This window comes from Octopus bimaculoides, chromosome 10, assembly GCF_046866305.1.
Source record: "Octopus bimaculoides isolate indiv1 chromosome 10, ASM4686630v1, whole genome shotgun sequence".
In the NCBI taxonomy this organism is placed as follows: Eukaryota; Metazoa; Mollusca; class Cephalopoda; order Octopoda; family Octopodidae; genus Octopus; species Octopus bimaculoides.
The window spans coordinates 52,800,737-52,817,110 of record NC_142937.1 but is presented as its reverse complement, the minus strand read 5'-3'; positions in this window follow the sequence as shown (position 1 = coordinate 52,817,110).

The following is a 16,374-nucleotide window of genomic DNA, read 5'->3' as shown; positions in this document are numbered from 1 at the left end:
ACACACACACACACACACACACACACACACACACACACACACACACAAACACTCAAACACACATATGAGAATAGGTATTGAAGTTGTGATGACATCAAGTTTATTATATGCATTGCTATTCAAACATACTGTAAAATGTTTGTAAAGTTTTCACTAGAATATTAATTATTCATTCCAAAAGTTAAAAAAAACCCAGTCAAATGTCTGGACAAATAACTTGTCTCATCTATGTCTATAGAAGAGAGTTTGTATGTGTGTGTGTGTGTGTGTGTGTGTGTGTGTGTGTGTGTGTGTGCGTATGTTCCTTACACATTTCAAAACCAAGATGCCGATTTTGACGTATGGGATATCAAAAGATTCAGTAAGCTTTTGGCTACCAACTAAGCTATATTTTCATACATATATTTGCATTACAAAAATGTAATATTATAATTATTCTTTTAGTCACCTATCGTAAACGATATTTTATACCACCACTACAACGTCATCACTTTTTCTATATGAGTGTCTTCGCGCGTTCGTTACCTACGTTAGGCCGATGACTGACAAATATATGTGTGACGGTGTACCTGTCTGTCAGTATGCATACATTTTTGTGACGACTGACACACACACATCTAAAGACAGAGACAGACACACACAGGGACAGAGACAGAGACAGGCTTGAGGTGTGCGTTAATGTATATCTGTGTGTGTGTGTGTGTGTGTGTGTGTGTGTGTGTGTGTGTGTGTGTGTGTGTGTGTGTGTCCTAACCCCACCCAACAGTGAAACGCACCGATTTTGAAACAGTTTAGTTGTGGCCAGGACTTTTAACGAACAACGGTGTTCACATTGAAGTACTACCAGCATGAAGATTTGGCTGATTTAACAGCACTTACAATACTTGCAAATATATCTGAAAAAATGTTATTCTGGTTATTATAACAAATTCGGAAACTTGGCGTAGTAGAAAGCCTCAGTGGCTCTTTCAATATAATCACAGAAATATTATTCCACGCCTTCTAATCAGTTTGAAGATAATGCTTTTTTAATACTCCTTATCGTATTCGTGCTATCTTTTTCATCACTGTGAGTATCAACACCACACAACCTTTTTACTACGTTAGTTAGTACTTATTCTACAGCCTATAACGTTACAGAGTTAAAAAATATATAGTTATGTCAAATGTCTTGCTATATAAATCCTTGAGAAAATGTTTTAAATTAACGTTCACAACAGCAGCATATTCCTTTCTATACACTTGGTTCAGCATTCGTTTCAAAATTGTAAAATAGATTATTTTTGTATGAAAAATTGAATTATGCCTTCTGAATTTTCTTGGAATTCAACTTTCACTCAATCGTCAATTTTATAACATTCTGTACTTTGTTACATTGGTGACGCATAGTAACTTTTGCTAAATTGGTGACTTTCCACTTTTTAAAGCATAACTATGCTACAGAAAGTATATTTTGCACCTATATTGATTACATTTAATGACCTTTTGCTAAATTAGCGACTTTCCGTTTTTTATACATAATTATGCTACAGAAAGTATGTTTTGCACCTACATTGACTACGTTTCGCTTCGCTTGAACTTCATATATGTACGTTTTGCTGTTTTCAATATTATCAATTCTATGAGTGTGAATATGTCTGTTAGTGTGTGTGTGTTTCTGCGTTCGTAACGTCTATAGGAAACTATAGTAAAGAACATTTACGCTGTTTTAATGATACCACATCTAATGAAGTAGCCATCCTTATGGTTGGTGATCCTAATGAAAATCATGATATTCTCATTCGAAAATAACAACCTTAAACGTGTTTCACAGACTCAGCCTTCTTATGATGCTCTCCACTATCCTCTCATTCTGATTCTGTAGAATGGACAAGATGGGTATCATTTCAATATTCTACGGATTGAACCTGCCACAGGAGAGCCAAGTACAAACAAAAAATTTTCGTCAAATGACTTCTATTCTTACCAACTGATGTTAAGACCAGAACAATCAATCACACATGTCAAATAAACTTTATTTTCATTTACATATTTTTTTACGTTATCTCAACGACCAGCTAATAGTTATTTCAAATACACTTCTCTACAACGACCAGATTTCATTAGAAAGTGAAGATAGTGTCTGTTATGTCTCAAGTTACTGCTATCTAACACCTTCGGATGATCTCTACTCAACCGCTACACAACTGCTACTCGACTGCTACTTAGCATCTACCACGGCCAGACTACCTCTATTTATATGTCTTGGGAGATCCTACTTCTTCGCCTGGGAGCGTCGACACAACAGTTTCACACTTCCAATTTGAACCACGTGAGTGACGATGTGTGAATAATGAAAGTAATGTTTCTCCGAATTAATCACATCTGTATTATAATAAAGAAAGCTGCTTATTATCTATCTACCAAATAAACTATGTTTTGGAACAACAACTATTTTTTCCAACTAAAATAACTTCGGAAACTAGGCTGGGTCGCATAATTTTGAGGTCATTTTCGGACAATATTTCGATTTGCTTCTAACATTTTACTTTCGTCCGAAGTTTCACGCACGCGTAGAATTCTACTCAGACAAACATTTATGAAAATGTACACATAAATATTGCATTAAAATAAGCCACAACCAAAAATAATTGCATTAAAAGATATCCATTTCTCTATATGTTATAATGAAATACAGTCACACTCAAACACACACACACACACATACACACAAACGTGCGCACAAACAAGACGTATACATGTGTATTTATGGATGAAGGTAAAGAATACGCACACCCGGTGTTTTGGGTTAGAGTTTAGGTTTAGGGTACGGTTAGGTTGGAAACGGGTGCTGTGCATATTCTTTATCTCCGCCTATTTATGTACGTGTATCTGAAAGATAATTTGAGAGAGAGCGCGAGTGAGTGCCATTTACACATACATGCAAGAAAATTCATACATCACAACACACACTCACTCACTCACCCACTCACTCACTCACTCACTCACTCACTCACTCACTCACTCACTCTTTTTCTCTCTCTCTCTCTCTGTCACACACACACACACACATACGTCCATTTCATATACACGTACATACATCCTTCACTTTCTCCTCTTTCAATTTCTGCTCTCTTCAAAGTATGAATAAAGTAAAAAAATTTACAGAAATTACCTAACAATCATTTGATCCCATATATGTCGATTTGACAACTTTGCTTCTTCAAACGAAAGAATGCCATAAAATAACTTCCTTTCACTCACACACACACACACACACACACACACACACACACACACACACTCTAGGCAAAACTTCTGTACGAATTATGTTGATTTTTGCTGTGTGTACGCGCAAATTTACTGCTCAAATCCGATTACTGTGTAATTTGTGTTTGTGATGAGCGTATTTAAAAACCTGATCTTCGATATAAACTTAAAAGGAAATTTTCCTAGAAATCTTGTCTTTTACCTCTTCTTTCTAGTATGTCCGAGGTGACATCTCCACCCCACCATGTTTTTTTCCTAATTTTCATCCGATTCCTATGTTTGCGATAAAGGGGTTTAGGATTTCACCCACAAAACACGTTCTCAATATTTTAATTTTCTCCCTCTCCACGCCAAATTCATTTTTTACTTTTTTCAAATATTTGTCTTGGTCATCCATTGAAAAAAACAGAGAGTACGAACCTTTAGCAATTTTACCCATCACTTCACCACTTTTAAAAAGTTACACACTCCCAATGTTTCACTTTTAGCTTTTTGGAAAGCGGGGAAGTTTCTTTAGAAATAATATCGTTTACCTGTTGTTTCTAGCATGTAGGGTTTTCTTGGTGGTGGTCTGGTATTTTTTAAGTTTGCTATTTCAGTAGAATTCTACGCATGCAGGAAACATCAGACAAAAGTGAAAGATTGGGAGATTTTAGCTTTTTGAAAGCTGGTAGACGATAGGTGGGTGAAGTGGGGAAGGGGCATTGAGTGTTTCTTTATGAAAAATTAAACTATAAGAGAAAATATATATATTTCCAGATTCATATTCTCTGTATTTTTCTACGTAGATAAAAAAAAAAAATCCAAAAAGTTACAAATTAAGAAATTGCGGTGGAGATGGGGTGAAATTAAAATTTGGAAACGTGATTCCTGGACAAAATCGTATTAACCAACCCATTTTATACGACGAAACAATACATAGTTTACATTGTTAGTCAATAAATAAAGGAGTGGATATATGTGCTTAAGTGCGTGTAAGTAGTTCATATTATTGTGTATGTATGTGAATATATTTAAAAACATAACTGTTTATATATTAGCATGTCTTTATGTTTACCTTTTTTATTCCTTTACTGTCTGGAGCATGGTTATATGAGAGGTCGGTCTATACATGTGCTTAGAAATTACAGCAATGACCAGACTGATATTTACTTAATCGATCTCTTTTGATCTATTGGTTAAGTTTTTCTTAAGTTACCTCTCTTTATTGTCTTTATTGCAATGAATTATTTTAACCATTACACAGATCTACAGATACACACAAATACACATAACAACACACACTCACATACAGTGCCACGTTCATACTGCACACAGAGACACATACATCTGGCTCTCTCTCACACTCATACACACATTGGTGATAATGTGCGTATTAGTCACACACTCGGGGTGACTAATAATGGTTTGTGTGAATAAATGACAAAGGTTTACAAATTGAAATAAATTATTTTTATGCGAGAAAAGAAAGGAGAGAGAGATTGAAATATATTTATTTGTAGTGCTGCATAAAAGTAGAGAATAACAGAATAAGTAAAAAGAATAGCAGAAGTCACGAGGGACAACAGTTGTTATGGGAAAGAGAATGTCTACGATAATCAATGTGTACACTCTCAAATTTCTAAAACGGAAATGGACCATGATTTAGATCCTTATGCTACCTGAAAGATGTCATGCTTGCACGAGAATCACAGTGACAACGGAAAGAATGATCAGCTGCTTCCTACTAAATAAATTTTAAATGTATTAAATGTGCTTTCTCACGATTGCGTCCAGAAACATGTGTTGGCCGAATGGTCATGGTTATATTGCATGTAGGAGGTTACAGGTATCAATCCGCAGCATGACATCTTGGATAACTTTTACTATTGTCTCAGGATAATCCAAGCCTACAAATTAAATTGGGTGGAGGGAAAGTGTATATATGTATCTGTATATATATATATATATATGTGTGTGTGTGTGTGTGTGTGTGTGTGTCCGAGCATGAGTATGTACAAAGATGTATATATGTGTGTGTGAGCATGTATCTGTACATATGAGTGTGTATAAATGTAAATATAGACAAATATAAGTATGTGTACATGTAAGCCAACCAACCGAATGACCGGTGAATTCTTGAAGGTCAGCCAAAGACAATCGCAAGTGTAACCAACCATGAAGAATAAATCAACAGTACATGGAACTCAAATGCCAATCTCTTTAACATAAACTTCAATAGCAAAACCACCGCCCCACCCCACCCATTCATTCAAAGCAGTTTATCAACAGATTTTCAGCCATAACACATCTCTTGATATATGACAGGCAGATAGGATGCACTTGAAGCCGAGAATTTGAGTTTACGGAGATAATATTTACATATCGCCTGAGGAAAGACAACTAGATCTCATAAAGGGAAACGGTTACAAAGCTAAATACTTGCAAGCCTGGTGAACTATGTTGCGTGGAAACAATTGTAGTGATTACAAATAAATGTCCAACTGTACTCCTTGTTGACTCCAACTTATTCAGTTATCTATTCATACACTGCAAAAGCCCCAACGTAAATCTGGCAGTGACTATAATACTACTACTACTGGATTGAAATCTGAAGGTGGACGAGCATCACACTGTACTCTACTACGTTCTTAACAGAACATAACATAACATACATGTGTGTGTGTGAGAGAGAGTATGTATGTGTGTGTATGTGTGTACGTTTGTATGTATATGTACATATACACACACACACACACACACACACACACACACACACACACACACACGTGTATATATTTACGACTCTTACTCTATCTTTTATTCCCCCTCATTCTTTCTCTTTTCTTTTTCTCGACCCCTCTCTCTCGCTCACACATTTCTTGGCACTCTCTTTAACTGCTACTTTTTCCCCCTCGTTTATCTCCTTTGTACCTTTCCCTTTGTCTCTGATTTTTTTCTAATCCTTCAATTCCACTGCCCATACCCCTCTCTCCTCCTTCCACGTGACCGATATCCGGCCAGCCATGATCTTTCTTTCTTGACCTGACTGCCGACCGTCAACACCTCTTATGTCCATCTCCTATGTTCCTGCCTTTAGGCTTTCACTTCATACACACCAGCTCTATTTGATTCGTTCTCAGTCGAAGGACACCTGTTGTTATTTTCTTGTTGTTTGTATTTGTAACTGTGAACCATGTTCTCCGTTTCTGGTCTTGTTGCCGTACACATTCGCTAGCTTTCTCACAAAAAAATCTAATGCTCTTAGGTTAGACTTTTTTTTGGGGGGGGGGGGAGGCAACCAGATCGAACTGTCTCAAGTGTAGCTGCCCGAAACTGTAAAGACTTCTGGTAACTTGACTGAGGAAAGAAGGCCACAATTGACCCAACTTATTTTGCCTGTCTTTCTTACTGTTGTTTTTCCTGTCCGTCTTTGTATCGTCTATCTGTCAGAATGTTTTATTGTCCTCTATTGTGTTTTTATTCAATCTTTATATATATATAATCATATATATCAGTGTTTCTCAAACTTTTTGCGCCAAATTGCAATATTGCCCACCTATCAACCAAAAAATGCTCCATCGCCTACCTGTGTAAACCCCCCCATGACACCCCAACACAAATCCCATAGGACGCCCCGCCCTTCTATCATTTGACACACACACTATATCGTAGACTTTTTGCTCTGTTAGTGAAGCTTAGACTAAATATGCGGTTGTTTACAAACCCCTTATTGTTGGTTTAGTTTTGCCATTAGTGTGAATAAAATTCTAACGTTAACCCTATATTATGCAGACATATTAACTTCTGGTAACTTGCGCTTTCTTTTACACTAATTTTCATTTTCTCCAAATGAACTATTGATCAGAACTACCACTGCAAAAGTAATTAATGATTGTGTAAGGACGACCGTGCGACTCATACAAGGAGAAATGGTGACGAATGGAAAAACAGAGGACTCCTTTTATTTAATCGAGTCACACGGTCGAACACAAAATATATATCAAATGATGATATACATGAATGTTATACTACGATAACATAGTTGACCAGTAATGAAAGACCACAACCGTATTAGATGAATAACAGAAATATTTATTTTAGCGTTAAAGTGTATGTGTATGTGAGAGTGTGAATGCGACATATAAGAACATAATCAAAGACAGGCCGTCGTACAAAGAAAAATATGTATATGAGTGATACATGTATGTGTATGTGAGTTATTACAGCAGATGGAAAGAGAGTCAATAACACGTGAGCAATTATACCAGTTCTTTAGTACACAATAGTATGAGTCTGTATGTGAAAGAAGTGAGTTGAGGCTGTGTGTGGCAGGGCTGATCACTAGTTGTGATGTCGTGGCATCCATGCCGGGCCGTGATTCTTGTTATACAGATGTTCGTCGTTCGTCGTTTGGTAGAGCTTATCACTAGTTGTGTTTTGGCTTCGATGCCAGAGCCTTGAGGACAGACGTTTATCGCAGGCTGAAATTCTCTTGTCTGTTTATTATCGTGGTGAAGCTAAGTCACCTAACAGAATCGAAGAGAGAGATGTGCCGCGGTGGTTTAGTTTGGTGTACATAGTAAGTCGTGTAGACGCTGGTGGAGATTGATGCTAGTTAGTAGTAGTCGTAGACTCGTGTTGCTGATGTGGCGACGGCGGTGGTCATCGTTGGCTGGACGAAGCTGTTGAAGTGGTCGCTGGCTGATTGTTGCTGCTGCTGTCGTGTGGTACACGGAACAGTCTCTAAGAGAAACTGAACCGAGACGAATTTGGCCGCCGAGTTAAAGCTATTTATAACAAACTATCGGCTCCAGAATGCTTCAGAAAAATACTCTATCACGTGACCTTATTAGGGGCCGTGATTGGTCAGTTTGCGTTCTGGCGAGAACGGTTCGAAGAAGTTGCCGCTTCGAATAATAATCAGTCACGTGATGACAAGGAATGGGTTCTCTGCTACGCTCGCGTTTGTTTATATTTAAACGAGAAGAATGGCGATAGCAGTTTTGTATCTAGTGACGATAGGTAGTTTCACTACAATTGTATTATAAAGGAAAAGAATAAAACTTTTTAATGAGAACCATGTGTCTGGTGCGATGCAACTAGTGCAGATATATTCGGTTTCAAACTTGTCAACTTTAGCCGCAAGTCTCCTCGTTGTATCACATCCACTCCAATTCTTTTATGGGAAAATAAAGTTCCAACATGTTTAAAACCAGATTCAACAAGGTATGAGGTAGGGAAAGCAAGTAAAAGTAATTTCAGATGTTTCCACAGACTACGGTAGGAATTCAATATACACCTTCTTTGCCATTGCGGTGATATCACATTGCGGCATCATTGTCATTTTGTCATTCTATCAATTCTTCCTGGACATCATCCTCGCAATCGACTGCATCGACCTCAAACGGACTGCTATACCAATTTGGAATATCCAGCGTAATAACATCTTGAAATCACTCCACCATGTCATTGTGCAATGATTGCAAATAGTTGCGATATGTAGTTAAATCCTCATCAACCAATTCATCTTTCAAAGAATCAAGTTGTGGAAATTTATGGAATTGACGTTTTGAAATGTTAGTCTTATACAACACCCAATTTCGAAATGACGGCAGTGATAAAGGATTTACAATCAATAAGAGTGTTTCTGTTTCCTTGCAATCACTTATTCAAATTATTTAATTTTGTGAATATATCAAAAAGAAAAAAGGTATCACACTTTGCAGCCATCAGCGAAGTGGATAGTGGAGTATCATCAAAAAAGCGTAAAACGCAGTTTCCTTTTGACAGCCACCGCACTTCGGTACTTCGATATGTTATAAGAGTTTAGTATGGTCCTCATCATTTCTCAGACAGAGTTGATAGAAAATTCAATCAAACAAGGGACTGGACTTCAATTTGTTTACATTCTTGATAACTAACTGTAGTGCATTATTCAATCTACTGTTCATATTTTTTGCCACTAAATGCTGCCCGTGTACCAAGCAATGAACAGTTAGTGTCTGGTGGGAAATTTCATGCTTTAGGAGAGATGAAAAACCTCTGTATCTTCCTATCATCGAAGGGGTTCCATCAGACGCACAGGCAAGAATATTACTGAGGAGGATATTATGTTCAAAAAGGAAAGACTTGAGAGCATGAAAAATAGTTGCACCTTTTGAATCAAGCGGCAATTTGTCTGCGAACAGCATTTCCTTACAAGGTTGAAGGTATTCGTTGAAATACCGAACACATACCATCATCAAATATTGATTGCCCACAACAGTTGACTCATTCACTTGTATAGAAAACTCAGAACGGTGTAGAATATTAATGAGCTGATGTTTGACATCGTTGACTATTTCAAAGATGTGTCAAGAAATTGTGTTATTACTAAGTGGGATCTTCTTCATAATGTTATCGGGTTTTTCGTGCATAACGGTTGACAAAAACTCTTCGATAACTGGGCGTAGTAATGTTTCTCCAATTGTGAGACTTCCCAGACTTAGCAACAAACAATGCAATGTTGTACGATGCAATAAACCAGTCATTCTCCTGTTTACTAGTTTCCTGGAGTAGCGTGTTGAATGTTTGTATTTGCTTTTTGAAAGAGGATCTCAGTTGCAAAAAGTATGATAATGGCTTGTTCTTGTCAGAATGCTTTGCATCAAAGTGATACTTCAAGCGTGAAGGTTTCATTGCTTCGGGTCAATGTTTGATGGCAAAGAAGGAACATTGGTAACTGAGAGTTCTGAGGAGAGAGAATAAATCTAAACGATAAATGAAAGTGTTTCTGTTTCCTTGCAATAACTTTCCGTGCAATAACTACCGTACTGTTGACAAATTTTCTTGACCGGAGGCGAAAATGTGAAAATGAATTTCTAGAAACAGCGTCAGAAAGGGAGAATGGTATTCTCAAAGAGAAGAAGTCAATAGAACAGAGTCAGATAACACATCTTTACTGGAGCAAATACGGATCTATTTTGTTTGGCTGCCAGCATTTCAAAAATTAAAGTTTATCGAAAATTTTAGAATTTGGCATCTTTCCAAGCTAAATTGCTAGAGTAATTCAGCTTTTCCAGAAAAATGTTTTTGAAAAGTTATAGAGGTTTAAAGTTTGATCGTTTTCACCCAGTCAAGAAACACGAATACAAAGCTGTCATTTTGTGCGTGATTGCACATTTTGTCAACATCCTGAAAATAGCACTTGTATTTTAATATGAAACCACAGAATTACGCATGACATATAACCTCTCATAACTTTTTTTATTTTTAGGAGTTTTCAGAAAATTTTTGCGGATTTGAATTCTATACGCGGGACTTCATACGATTATGCAAAAAAGAGATTTGTAATGGAGTGTGATTTAAGGCCTAGGCCTGTTTCGCTGCTATTTTTAGCATGCACGATGACCATCTCAGTGACAGCGACAAAAACATTCGATCGGTAAACAAGTCCGTTTTTTAATACAATGCGAGTAGTCAGATCGATAAAAGTGCATCCTTATTCTAAGCATATCTAGATATCAGTAAATGCTGACTTAATTTCTAAAATTTCATTGTCCCCCACAAAATGCTCATATCGCCCACCAAAAGCTCAAATCAATCATTTTCTAGAAATTCGCCCATTGCCCACCGGTATGTTGAAATCTCCCAGTTTGGGAAGGTATGATATATATATATATATACTCTTTTACTCTTTTACTTGTTTCAGTCATTTGACTGTGGCCATGCTGGAGCACCGCCTTTAGTCGAACAAATCGACCCCAGAACTTATTCTTTGTAAGCCTAGTACTTATTCTATCGGTCTGTTTTGCCGAACCGCTAAGTTACGGGGACGTAAACACACCAGCATCGGTTGTCAAACGATGTTGGGGGACAAACACAGACACGCAAACATATACACACACACACACACACACACACACATATATATATATATATATACACACACACATATATATATATATATATATATATATATATATATATATATATATATATATATATATATATATATATATATGTATACATATATACGACAGGCTTTCAGTTTCCGGCTACCAAATCCACTCACAAGGCTTTGGTCGGCCGGAAGGCTATAGTAGAAGACACTTGCCCAAGATGCCACGCAGTGGGACTGAACCCGGAACCATGTGGTTGGTAAGCAAGCTACTTACCACACAGCCACTCCTACGCCTATATATATATATATATATATATATATATATATATATATATATATATATATATATATATATATATATATATATATATATATATATATATATATATATATATATATATATATATATATATATATATATATATATATATATATATATATATATATATATATATATATATATATATATATATATATATATATATATATATATAAATCTCTGAACGAGGTATTAACAGTATATATATATATATAAAGTGTAGTATATTGCCACTTAAGTGTGGCTGACCCCTAGGGGTGGATGTTACTGTTGCTTTTAGCCCCAGGAGGACATCTCCTCCAGCTGGCTTATCGACACACTACTGTGTCCTGTTTGCCAAGGGAAGTTATCCCTCCCATCATGATCTGTAGCACGAACGGACCCGGGTTTCAGGGTTATTTCCCTTCGTCAGCGTTCGATAGCCACTGATCTTTGATGAGAGAGATAAATCCTTGGCAATCTTATATATACTTTTCCAGTGAAATTCTTCACTGATATCGAAAAGGTGAAATGTTAATACTCTAAATGAAGTATTAACAGTAACTGCACGATAAAGTGTAGTATATTGCCACTTAAGTATGGCTGACCCCTAGGGGTGGATGTTACTGTTGCTTTTAGCCCCAGGAGGACATCTCCTCCAGCTGGCTTATCGACACACTACTGTGTCCTGTTTGCCAAGGGAAGTTATTCCTCCCATCATGATCTGTAGCACGAACGGACCCGGGTTTCAGGGTTATTTCCCTTCGTCAGCCTTCGATAGCCACTGATTTTTGATGAGAGAGATAAATCCAGTGAAGAATTTCACTGGAAAAGTATATATAAGATTGCCAAGGATTTATCTCTCTCATCAAAGATCAGTGGCTATCGAACGCTGACGAAGGGAAATAACCCTGAAACCCGGGTCCGTTCGTGCTACAGATCATGATGGGAGGGATAACTTCCCTTGGCAAACAGGACACAGTAGTGTGTCGATAAGCCAGCTGGAGGAGATGTCCTCCTGGGGCTAAAAGCAACAGTAACATCCACCCCTAGGGGTCAGCCACACTTAAGTGGCAATATACTACTCTTTATCGTGCAGTTACTGTTAATACTTCATTTAGAGAATTAACATTGCTTATATATATATATATATATATATATATATATATATATATATATATATATACTGTTAATACCTCGTTCAGAGATTTAACATCGCTTGTTTTCACTTTTTCGAGATCAGTGAATAATTTCACTGGAAAAAGTTATATATATTTGCAAAGGAATATCTTTCGCATCGAAGGTCGGCGATTGTCGTACGCTGAGGACGGGAAAATACCCAGAAACTCGAGTCCGTACGTATCACAGATCAAGATGGGAAGGATACCTTCCCTTTGCAAATACAGACAGGACACACAGATGTGTGTCGATAGCCAGCTGGAGGAGATGTTCTCCTGGGGATAAAAGCAACAGTAACATCCTCCCTTAGGGGTCAGCCACATTTAAGTGTCAAATATACTTCACCTTGTCGTGCAGTTACTGTTCATACCTCGTTCAGAGATTTAACATATATATATATATATAATTGTCATTAACGATTATATATATTGTTGAGAGTGTTAGAACACTTATACTGTTAGGAATAAGGGCTCAGTTAATGACAATTATTGTTTTCCTTTTTGGTGAAACTGCTTACTAAGCTGCCTCATTTAATTATTTGTATACACATAAGTGATTCGCTAAATCATCCATAAATTTTTATGGTGTAGACACATATGATCGTGGCGATGTCCGGAATCTGATGATTTGTGCTGACCTTTCTGATGATGTTTTTAGTGTAAAACTGAAACCTATTTTGATCCAAATGTATTTGTGCTCAGTAAACTAGTATCTGATGCCTTAACTAAATAAGACAGGGTATTCTATGCCATCGTGTGCGTAGAGAGCAAAGTATGAGGTTTAGTGTAAGTATTTATTGTGCGACCCTCGAAGTATATTGCCTTTAACAGAAGCTGGGTAGAGATTACCATGTTCTAAGTCTGTCAAGACAAATATAGTTACCTCTTGTCACGATACTAAGGTATTCACCATTCCATCTGTGACCTTTCCTCCTGCTTCCAAGAAACAAATATATATATCCGTTTAAGTATGTAAATCAGATACTAGTTGTAAATAGGTTCAGTTTATATCAAATAAAGACTAACTTTATAAATTATTCACCAAGCAAATAATATAGCACTCTGATATCTATAGAATTAAATATCTTATTTTGTAGCTATAGCTCTTGTTTGTATTATGAGCGTAGAGTCCATGTTTAGCGTTGTTCTAGGTTAGGTGGTTTATGAATGTTAGTAACTAATGTGTATTGCATTGTTGACAAATGAATGAACACACACACACACACACACACACACGCACACACGCACACACACACACACACACACGCACACACACACACACACGGTTTGACTCAGCTCCAATAGCAGTTTCGTGGGTGCGTAGCAAACGTTCATCTCATCAGATGCTACTTAAAATTTTATTTAAAATATATGTAAAATATATGATGAATGCAACTGTGTTTTGCTGTTTATTTCTCTCTGTGTATTTCACTCTTACACACACACACACACACACACACACACACACACACACACACACACACACACACACACACCATATATACATATATATCATAGATATAATAATACATATACATATGCATGTACACGTGTATCATATATTATACATACATACATATATATAAATAGATGTGTGTATTTTCCCTTGTTTACAATCAACGCGGAAAAAATAGATAAATAGTTACCAGGGTAGCAAAAAATCACACAAGTAAAAAGGTTGTAACTCCTTGTATTTAAAGGTAGAAACTTCGGGTTTACGTGAAATATTTTGTATAATGTATATAAATAAATAAATGGAGTTCAACACAGGTGTCATTCAAATTCTTTTACTTCCGGCACATGTTTCGAAGATATCACTGGTATTATTCCAAAGGAATAAAATGGTGTAAAACAATGTAATCTTCTCTTCAGGGAAATGAAGAAATAAAACTCGTCAATAAGACATTTTAACAGAAAATGGTGGATATGTATAGTGATTAACTGAACGATATTAAGTTTGTTTAAAAAAAAACGTTAGATGATATAACATCAAAGGTAGCCTATCGAAAGAGGAGAGGTAAAGAAAAGAAAAAAACAAATAAATGAGAAGTATATAACTATATGTATATTAAATATAACCATATAGACTTGGAAAAGGATATACCTAGTGAATGTGAAATGTAAGAAGAAAATTAATGTTTAAATTATATATAATGATAGATATCACTTATATGAACTGAAGGTGTGTTTCTGCCAATGTTTACATCGGTAAGCACGCTCTTTAACCGTGTTTACAAGGGTATTTTTAGAAAGAAGAATAAAAAATATTTCAGAATTACAGGGAAGACAGAATTCCTTGCCTTTCTCATAAGGTATCGAGATTGAGAGAATCAACAAATCTAAATTAAATTGTTTGTTGTGGTCTTTTAGATACCAAATTAATTTACTAAGCCCTGTACTGTTACGTGTATTCCTATCCCTAATTGTAGAGTAATGGTTAGAAATTCTTTTAGATAACTGAATTGATATTAATTAATATCAAATTTTTTTACCCTATTATGTTAATTAACCATAATCACGTTTCTCAAAGTTGGTAAATTCAATGTAGAAATTATTTTCTGCAGAGATATTTTCGGCTTTAGCGCGCTAAAACTAAAACTTTTGAATATTACTGTTTATAATTAATAGAATCCCGTAAACATGTTTTCATTTGTTGGAGACAACTATCACGAGGTTCTGTTGGATTATAATCGTTATGGCAGTCTGTACTGAAGAGAAACACATACTTTCATTAAGAATGTGTTGATTTTGAAACCATGGTCTACAGATAACCTAAGTATTTATAATTTTTCACTAGTCTCACCCGCCAGTTTTTGCTTCGCTGAATTTTCTTTGAGAATTTTTAAGTGATCTTCTTCTAGCACATTAGCAGTCCACTTAGTGGTCTCTTTTATATACACATATATAAAAAAGACATCGGTACCTGAAGTAATTTTACACTGGTATATAGAATTTTTAATTTTAGATTCTGTCGTAATTGACTTCAGAGACAATAACCTTGTTATTAATATTTCTAGTGGGGATGGATGGTATTAGCTAAATTAATGTTAGTATTAGTAAATGTGTCAATATTTAACAAGTTAATATTATGTGAAGAGATAATTTATAAGAGATTTTTTGTGTTGGAAAAACCAATCCTAACCGTGTGTGAGTTGATAATAGAGTAATACCTAGAATTCTTTGGAAAATTCCTAATAATAGCTTCCTGAAACTGTAAAGCAAGATCAGATTTAATTTGCCTCCCGGAAGGAATAATTAACCAAATGGTTTTACTATTAGTTACCTTATTCTTAGTATAACTATCTTTGAAAGACATAGATTTATCGTTAGAACGAAGATAGGGATCAAATAAGGGTTATTTCCCTTCCTCTGTTTGGTCTTGGCGTATAAATTAAAATTGACATGTTAATATCCTTACAAATAGATTTCATATCTCCATTAGTAAAGGTAGAATAAGATTGAATGGAATTAATGTAGGTAACTTTCTCTGTATAACCTGCTTTAAGTAAGGCAGAGTTATAAAATTCAGCCTTATCATTGAAAATGTCAACATTAGTAGATAACTTAGACAATCTAAATGAAATATTGTATTTCTTATTCATTTTTCTAAAAATCCCCTTGTAAACACGGTTATAGAGCGTGCATACCGATGTAAACATTGGCAGAAACTCACCTTTAGTTCATATAAGTGATATCTATCATTATATATAATTTAATCATTAGTTTTCTTCTTACCTTTCACATTCATTAGATATATCTTTTTCCGAGTCTATATGGTTTTGTTT